We start from the raw sequence: 9,552 nt of genomic DNA, 5'->3' as shown, positions 1-9,552 counted from the left end.
AAAATGGCATATTTTCCCCAGCTTTCCCTACATGTACATTGTCAAGTTTGTTTCATTATTTGAATTTCTTGTTGCTCAGTTTATTTGTTATATTCCATATGATCTTATTCGGACATTGAAATCTTTTCTAGTTCTTATTGAAATCTGCATACCGCTGCATTAAAAGAAAGAGTAATGTCCTGCTACATAATTATGTGTGATGAGCTTCCTGTTGGCAGTTAAATGAATAAAGTATATCACATATTCTTCAAAAAGCAAGTCATAGTGATGTTACTTTTGCAATTGCATCAAAAGTTACAAATCAGCATCGAGAAGACACACAATGTACTATAGACACATTTATAGCCACCGAACTTTTGGACATATTCAGCAGAGAGAATACACACAATGTATAGACATACCTATAGCCACAGAACTGTTGGACATATTCAGCATAGAGAAGACACACAATATATAGACACCTATACTCATAGNGTTTAGGAGCACATTTCGCTGTTTAGTAGCACATTCCGCTGTTTAGTAGCACATTTCGCTGTTTAGGAGCACATTTCGCTGTTTAGTAGCACATTCCGCTGTTTAGTATAACATTTTTACACATTTTGATACATTGTAGCAGTTATTGATGCACATTGCGCCACATTTTTACCCATTCCGCGCACATTCCGCCGTTTAGTAGAACATTTCGCTGTTTAGTAGCACATTCCGCTGTTTAGTATAACATTTGTACACATTTTGATACATTGTAGCAGTTATTGATGCACACTGCGCCACATTCTTACCCATTCCGCGCACATTCCCCTGTTTAGTACCCTGTTTAGTAGCACATTCCGCTGTTTAGTATAACATTTTTTACTCATTTTGATACATTGNACAATATACACCATAGAAAATTCGTGACGTAGTCAATTTATGCGTAGATACATAAACAGACGATCGTGAAAGATAGCACTTGCGTTTCTGTATACATGATTGCATTTTGTGGCATATTCTTTTTGGTTCAAAAATTAAATTCGCATATCAGTTCGTCAACACAGACTCACACACCCACATGCTCATGCACACGCACGCACGCACGCCACGCACGCACGCGCGCACGCGCACACACGCACGCACGCACGCTCGCATGCGGCACGCACGCACGCATGCAACACACACGCACGAAGCACGCCCGCATACAGAAGGCACGCGCGCAGCGCACAAGCACGCACCGCATACAAGCACGTGGACGTCACGCACGCACGCACGCACGCACGCACGCACGCACGCACGCACGCCCACACACACGCACGCGCACGCACGCACGCACACACACACATCTATATATATAAAGTTGTTCAGCCGAATTAGTCCATACTCGCATAACTAGAGAACTCCGCAGCCTAGAGAAAAAATTTTAAAAAGTTAAAAAGTTAAAAATGGATGAAAAAATTATTCATCAATAGGTGGCGGTGCGTACAGATTAAAACAATCACGTGGTGTATTCCTTAACGGCCCTGAGAACTAACCTGTATAATACCAGTCGTCATGTTACGCTTGACTGCGTTCGCTACACTGACGCAGTAAGCGAAGGCAGCCTAAACAGTTCGCAAACCTCGTTATCGAATAAACGCAGAACGAGGCTAAGCAGGCCTCGTACTAAGTACCCGTTCGCCACCTTCAGCACATAGGCCTTGTGTAGGCGTGTGAAACTGTCGACCGGGTACAGTCTAAAGCCAGGCCTGCAAATCCGCCAGGCACATATTTATTTTGGTGGTATCTAGTTAATGGCTTTATCAGAAGCATGCATTTTTTAACAGTTATAAATTATATTATTATAACTATTATAAACTCTAATATAAACTATTATAAACTATTATAATATAGTTATTGCAGTTGAAATGTTGACGGAAATGACGTCAAGCAAAGGACTGCTCGCTGATTGGCCGCTCTGCTCAGTCAGCAGCCACCCATTTCAAATAGTAAGAGGTTTAACGCTCTAGTGAGTAGGCCGCTAGCGGCCGTTACGAGCAGGAGCGGTAATCATTAACGTTACCCCGAGAACAATACAGAGAAGTGAAACGCCCGGTGGTGGCGCCATGTTTCGTCGAAGAGTCGCGGGAGTCGTATGTTCTAGTTACTAAGTTAGAGATTTTTCAAGTTAGAAATCAGTATTTTTACGACATGCAAGTACTTTAATATAAATGTAATTGTTAATTTATTACGTTATGTTTATTAAATAAAAGTAATAGATGCTGTTATTAACTAGAATTGCGTTTTATCAGCTGTTATGTTAAGTACTGGCACTGGCACTGGCAGTGGCAGTCCAGCTCCAGGATGTGTAACTTGTGTAAGTATGCTGTGTGTGTTGACGTTGTGTTGTGTGACAATGTTTGTGTCAGTGACTCGGAAGAATTTAGTCTGTACTTTAATTTTAAACTGTGGTATTGAGAGTATTGTAAATACAGACTTGATTTGTAAAAAAAACAGTGTTGCCTTTTTGGTGAGTGTTAGCGTTGATATTGATATTCATTTCAGAATAATTAAGAATTTAGAATGCCTGGGTGTGCTGCACCAACTGTGAAAATCTACTGAGAAGGGATTCAGGCAGTTGTCTTCCCGCGTGATCCAGAGAGAAGGAAACAGTGGGCAATTAACTGTCGGCGTGACAAATGGTATCGTTTAATTGCAGTCGGATCTGGTGAGGTAGGCGACCAAATTTAATTCGTTCATCTGTGCAACAAATAAAGAAAGACTATAGGCCCTCTACCTGAAACTAAAGATAATTGATTACAGACATTCGATTTGCACAGAATTAAGCTGAGTAGTAGGCCTAACGATTTCCTGTAAATAGGTATACTTTTCCCTAAACTCCCTAGATAAGACGTAAAATACCTTCGAATGGCCTCTATAGATCTCTTAGAATGAGAGGGGGGCGCAGGATTATTATGTTAATTTTATACCCTCATTTATATTTGACTGTTATTCATCTTCCTTCTACTGAGAAGGATTCAGGCAGTTTGTCTTCCCGCGTGATCCAGAGAGAAGGAAACAGTGGGCAATTAACTGTCGGCGTGACAAATGGTATCCGTCTAATTGCAGTCATCTGTGTGAGGTAGGGACCAAATTTAATTCGTTCATCCTGTCAACAAATAAAGAAAGACTTAGGCCCTACCTAAACTAAAGATAATTGATTACAGACATTCGATTGCACAGAATTAAAGCTGAGTAGTGGTAACGAATTCCTGGTTAAATAGGTATACTTTCCTAAACTCCCTAGATAAGGACGTAAAATACCTTCCGAATGCCTCTATAATCTCTAGAATGGAGAGGCGGGGGCGCAGGATTATTATGTTTAATTTTTATACCTCATTTATATTTGACCTGTTATTCATCTTAACACATCCAACTAGTTTAGGCCAACTTATTTCAGATGTTATTTCGCTATTAATTTCATATCAATACACATATAAACAAAACAAAAAATCTGGTGTGTCTTATACAGATAAGGAATACTGTTTTTTGAGAAGTAATGCATATGAAACAAAATACAAATCTGCTGTAGTTTTTATAATAGTTTCACTATAATGTTTTCATTTTATTAGGTACATTTTGAAGACAACCAGTATGAAAAACATAGGTTAGATGGCAAAAAAAAGTTGAAACCAAATGCTATCCCTACCATATTCAATGTTCCGACCCGCCTAAAAAACTTGAGGTTCAGCGAAAACGGAATGCTGCTGTTCTAAGTAGGAATGGTAAAAATATATTTTATCAATTGAAATCTCAGTTACTGGAAAACAGTTATATTTAAAATGAATTCAGCAGCAGTCAGTACATGCAAAATTAATATTATATATTTTTTTTGATATGGCTGTACAATTGTAATTTACAGGTATTTTGTTTGTTTGTTCTGCAATGAATGTTTCAGTTGATTTTCTTCCAAATTTTAAGAGTGGCAAAGACTTGCCTATATATGTTGCAATATCTTTTTTCAATGAATTCAGTTCTAGATTCGGAGAGCTGTGAGGACAAGTTGCTTATCCCAGAATTGACGATGCACACTTACGCTAAGAAGCCTAAACAAGCTGATTGGAGCGACATAATTCAAAACGAGACACTGGATGATGATGAGACATCACATGATGATGAGAAATCAGATGATGATGATGATATGCTGGAGACAACACCAGCATACTGCCTAACACATGCACAATGTGTGAAAGCCTCAAACTCAAAATACGAAGATTGAAGAGACAGGTATATATTGTTTTGTTAACATGTTTTGATGTTCAATTTTTTTATTAGTATTTCAGTATGTTCCATTCTTGGTATGCAGTGTACTTGTAGACATTGTTATTAGATATCTATGCTATAATTTTGTTGTTGCTGTTGTTCCAGAACAAAAGTCTTCTGCAACAGCTCCAAAACATGAAGTCCAGCGTTAATGGCATTTTCAATGCAGATCAACTGAATGCTCTTAGGTTACCGCAAGTACGTGTTTAATGTTTGCATTTAACTTTTTCTAATTGCTTGTTGATTCTTTCATAAGTTCATGGTTTGTCACGTTGGTGTGATATTACAAGTACTACTAGAACTTGTAAGTGGTTGTGAGTGAATGTAATGTGAACAACAAATCTTTTTGTTGATAGACGTGTTGATGAATAATAGAATATCACTGTAAGCAATAGTTCATGGAAAACAGATAGGGAAATTAGTTACTTTTCAAAATATTGATTTTTATTACAGGGATCAAAAAATGTAAAATGGTCCGCTGTTACTGTGCGAGAGGCAATGCAGCTGCGCTGTGTCCTTGGAGTGACAGGGTACAATTACCTACGCAACCAACAACAGTATCCCCTGCCAACACTTAGAACATTGTGTTACAGGTTGGCATAGATTACTTGTATATAATAGCTGTAGAACATTTACCACAAAATGTTTTAATGATTTCTTTAATATTTATTTGCATTGCCATATCATGTTTGAAGCTAACGCACATTTGTAATCATCATTCTCCTATATGCTTTGTAGGTTTGAAACCTAGAATTGCGCCCCCCCAAACCCAAGACCCGGTTTTTTCTGGGGAAAAACACAGCATTGTGACCTTCTACAGACAAACTTGATTCATAAAGAGGAGAAATGGCTGTTTGCTCGTGATGCTTGCTGTGCCTGCTAATCCTTGAATAACAACCCGGATGCAAAGGTCACGATAGGGCTTGTTGACATGGATCCGAACCATATGGACACTGAAGCAACCCATCAGATTGCTGNTCTCTTTTCCACACCTGAAAAACCTCAGTGGCTGTACTTTTTAGCTGATGTGCCACATCTCCTAAAAAATCTTCGAAATGCCTTACAAAGCCAAGATTTTTTTTTACCAGAATCTGTCATCCAGCAGGAAAAATTGCCAACACGCCAGGTTTGACACCTACATCCTAGAACTTCATTGTTTTGCTAATACGCTTTATTTAAATTTGTACTGTGATGCTGATATCTGATTAGATATATTTGGTCTTCAGTATAAGCATGAGTTATGTCCCAAGTTATTAAACATCACATGTGATTGATATCTCAGGTGTCCATGTCACATATTCACAAACTTGTGACATACCAGGAAAATAAAACTCTGAAACTGGCACCAAAACTTACAATGGCTCACGTGCATCCTGGGAATTTTGAGAAAATGAAAGTGTCTCTAGCTGCGCAGGTATTTGTTTTTCTGTGCTCATGCATACCATGTATAATAACTGCAATAACGGCACACTGGGTTTCTTCAGAAAACCTCAATTGAGTTTAACATGGTGTGATATGTTTTGTCCAAAACATTCACTCATGTTCTTTTCATATTTTTATTTACAGGTCTTTTCACACAGCACAGCTTCTGCTCTGAGTGTTCTGGTAGAGCTCGGTTTTCTGCCTCGAGAGGCACAGACAACAGCCTGGTTTTGCAAGTATATTGATGAGTTGTTCGATATACTTAATGGCCGGCATTATCATGCAGGACTTTTCAGAGGTACACATTTTGTAAAAACTCCAGAATGTTCTTGTTGAAAAATGTTAGTTATTTTTCATGTGTCTAATTACATGTGTTTTCTTCTTTTGATGCAATCTTTAAATGTGCATCATTCGCTTATTTGTGTGTGTCTATATACTTAAAACATAAATAGCCTTTACTGTAAGGATAACTTAGTCTGTCAATGTTCTTATCCATTTAATATTTATTTTTATAAGAAAGTATATCTTTTATTTCAGACAGCCGTACCAACTGATGGTGATGAAGCACTATTTTATGTGAAAAAATATTTTTGGTGTATAATAAATATAGACTACTGCACATGGAATTCCAGCTCTACACTTTTTTCATCTTCAATAAGTGTTCAGCGATTAGAACGTGTGTTTTCATTTTACAGGTTCAGACAACCACATCAAAAGGTTGAAATGTGCACTGGACATAATCCATCAACTAGAGTTTGGTAAGCCTGCTTGGAAACCCGTGCAGAGTGGCCTGCGATTGTCGATCAAATCCATACTTGGATTATACAACGACAACGTAAAGGAAGGCTCTTTTCAGTACCTGCTTACTGGACGGTATGTGTAATGAACTTTTTATTCATAGTGTAATCTTTACAATGTGAATTGTTTTTTAAAGGATATATTAATGGTTTCAAACTGAAGGAAATTGTACAGAGTTCTCCATGTCACAGGAAACAAATTTTTTGGGGGAATTGTACTATGTTTGTACCCTAACCCTAACCCTAAACATGTGTGACAATAACTATGTTTTACAATGTGCTTTTATGCATAGGTTTACTCAAGACGCAGTAGAGAACTTATTTTCTCAAATACGAGCACATGGACGGCCATGCCCGACAGCAGTTTTCTTTCGCAGAACACTGCGCCTGATTGTTCTGGCAGAACTGCTGCACATGGACAACAACAGCTCATATGAGGAAGATGACAGTGAGCAGTTACTCACATTTATAAAAAATGCTCGATCGCGTCCCGTTGATGACAATACCTTTGATGAGCTAACAGCACTTTGCAGCTCTGATGAAGATGCTGGCTTGCCTGATGATTTGATGGCATTGGCAGAGGCAGCTTCTGCAACAGCAATGGATGTAGGGGAAACATCAGCACTATACTACATTGCTGGTTGGTTGATTCATAAAGAGGAGAAATCTGTTTGCTGTGATGCTTGCTGTGCTGCAATCTTGAATAACAACCCGGATGCAAGGTCACAGGATGCTTGTTTGACAGTGATCCGAACATATGGACAACTGAAGCACCCATCAGATGCTGTCATTTCTTTAGTTAAAAAATGTGAAGTGCTCATTCGACTGGAACTTCCAAATCTTGTACTGTCACCGAATGTTGCAGATAAGATTGCTTGTGTAATGGAAACACACTGCATCAACTTGCTACCACTGTGCTGCAGTATAGGCTACCGAATAGTCAGGCGCTACATCACTCTGAGGCTACATGTGTATGGAAGGCAGCAAACAAAATCTATTAAAACTTCTGGATTTGCTAGCAAGTCAGCTGCTCGGGGGTGCCCTAAATGAGCAGCGATGTGGGTACACCTAAGTGTCATTTTTCCAGCTACAGTACTATATAGTTGTGTTTTTGCACCTTGTCTAAAACTTTAACAAATCATTTTGCTCTGATTAATAATAATTTTATAGTAAATAAGACACCGCAGCCTAGTGAGTTGCTTTCTTATATTTAAGATTGTGTTAGCTGTTGTATTGTATTGATTGATTGATTGATTGTATTGTGTTGTATTGATTGAACAGTAGCATTTAATACTTATTTTTTGATGAAAACTTTGGTGATGAAACCAAGGAAACTGACTAAAAATCAGGAAAAATTCAGAGGAGATAAAAATTGAAAAGCTGTGGGAACTCTGATTGTAACAGATTTCTGCATAGGTACAGGTGTATAAAAATCAGGTTAATCGTATATGATGGCTTGTTGCAAAATAGCATGTACAACAGTTCGTAACATATTGTTTATAGTTGTCTCTTCTGAATTAAAAATGTTGTTAATGGAAATACTCAAGCATCACTCCGCTGAATATCAGCGCAATGTTTATTTTGCTCTGATTTAATAAGAATTTTATAGTAAATAAGACACCGCAGCCTAGTGAGTTGCTTTCTTATATTTAAGATTGTGTTAGCTGTTGTATTGTATTGTATTGATTGATTGATTGTATTGTGTTGTATTGATTGAACAGTAGCATTTAATACTTATTTTTTGATGAAAACTTTGGTGATGAAACCAAGGAAACTGACTAAAAATCAGGGAAAATTCAGAGGAGATAAAAATTGAAAAGCTGTGGGAACTCTGATTGTAACAGATTTCTGCATAGGTACAGGTTGTACTAAAAATCAGGTTAATCGTATATGATGGCTTGTTGCAAAATATTGTTTATAAAATACACATAATAAAAGTGACGGAGGCAGTCTATGGTGAGTATTAGCACTTCTCTCAGTTTTGACCTTAAATTCGTGCTAATGTTAGCTTCTACATTGATTAAAATAAATAAATACAAAACGGAATATTGTTTTGTGCGTTTTCTTTTAATTTTTTCAGGTTTTTCTATATTCGAATGACTAGAAAACCGAGGTAATCGCTAGCGAGTCGCGAATTTCCTATTGCCGCGCGTGTTGTAAACGAGCCATGTCCGACGAAACATGGCGCCATGGCACGTGATAGTACATGACCAATCCGTTTCACTTCTCTGTATATTATGTTCTCAGACCTACAGTACAGGCTACTGCCAGTACTGGTTTGTTTACATACAGTTACCTGGGGGTTAGTTGTGTGTATCCAACACGCTTGCACTATAAATGTCCATATTATTTGTACCATAGATATTAGGAGTGGATAAAAATTACTACCTATATAAATTATTAACATAGAGATCTAATGATGATTAATAATAACAAAATTATACTCTCCAGGCTTCCCGCGTCATGTAAGCTAGAACAGCTGACCAGCATGAATAAAACCGGCCGCAAGCTAAAAACATCAACCGCTCAGAGTCTCAGGCAGAGCCCACAGTCACGCCGCACACACATATATAGACTCATAATTATATAGACACATATAATACATGAATGAATAATAATATAACCCGTAGAAACATTGTCTAACTAGTATATTATTTCTTTCATATAAGTTAACCACAGAAATCAAGAGGAGTTGATAGATATATCAACAGCAGATTGCAGTAGAAAAGTTTTAATTATACAATTAACCAGAGAAGATGGAAGAGAATTCCAATTTGGAATAACAGAAACGAAAAACGTAAACTTTATACGTAAATATTCATGTTTATTTTTTAATTTACTGCTAAATTGATAGAGAAACAGAGTGAGAGCGGGAGAAAGAGAGGAAGAGAGCGAGAGAGGGCGAAGGGGGAGAGAGAAGGGGAGAGAGTGCAGAGAGAGAGAAGGGGAGAGAGGGAGAGAGAGAAGGGGGAGAGAGATAGAGAAAGGGGTGCAGAGAGAGAAAAGGGGAGAGAGGGAGAGAGAGAAGGGGGAGAGAGAAGAGAAAGGGGTGCAGAGAGAG

Source organism: Priapulus caudatus, unplaced genomic scaffold (genome assembly GCF_000485595.1).
Source record: "Priapulus caudatus unplaced genomic scaffold, Priapulus_caudatus-5.0.1 Scaffold1781, whole genome shotgun sequence".
Taxonomy (NCBI): Eukaryota; Metazoa; Priapulida; class Priapulimorpha; order Priapulimorphida; family Priapulidae; genus Priapulus; species Priapulus caudatus.
Note: the sequence above shows the minus strand (reverse complement) of the source record.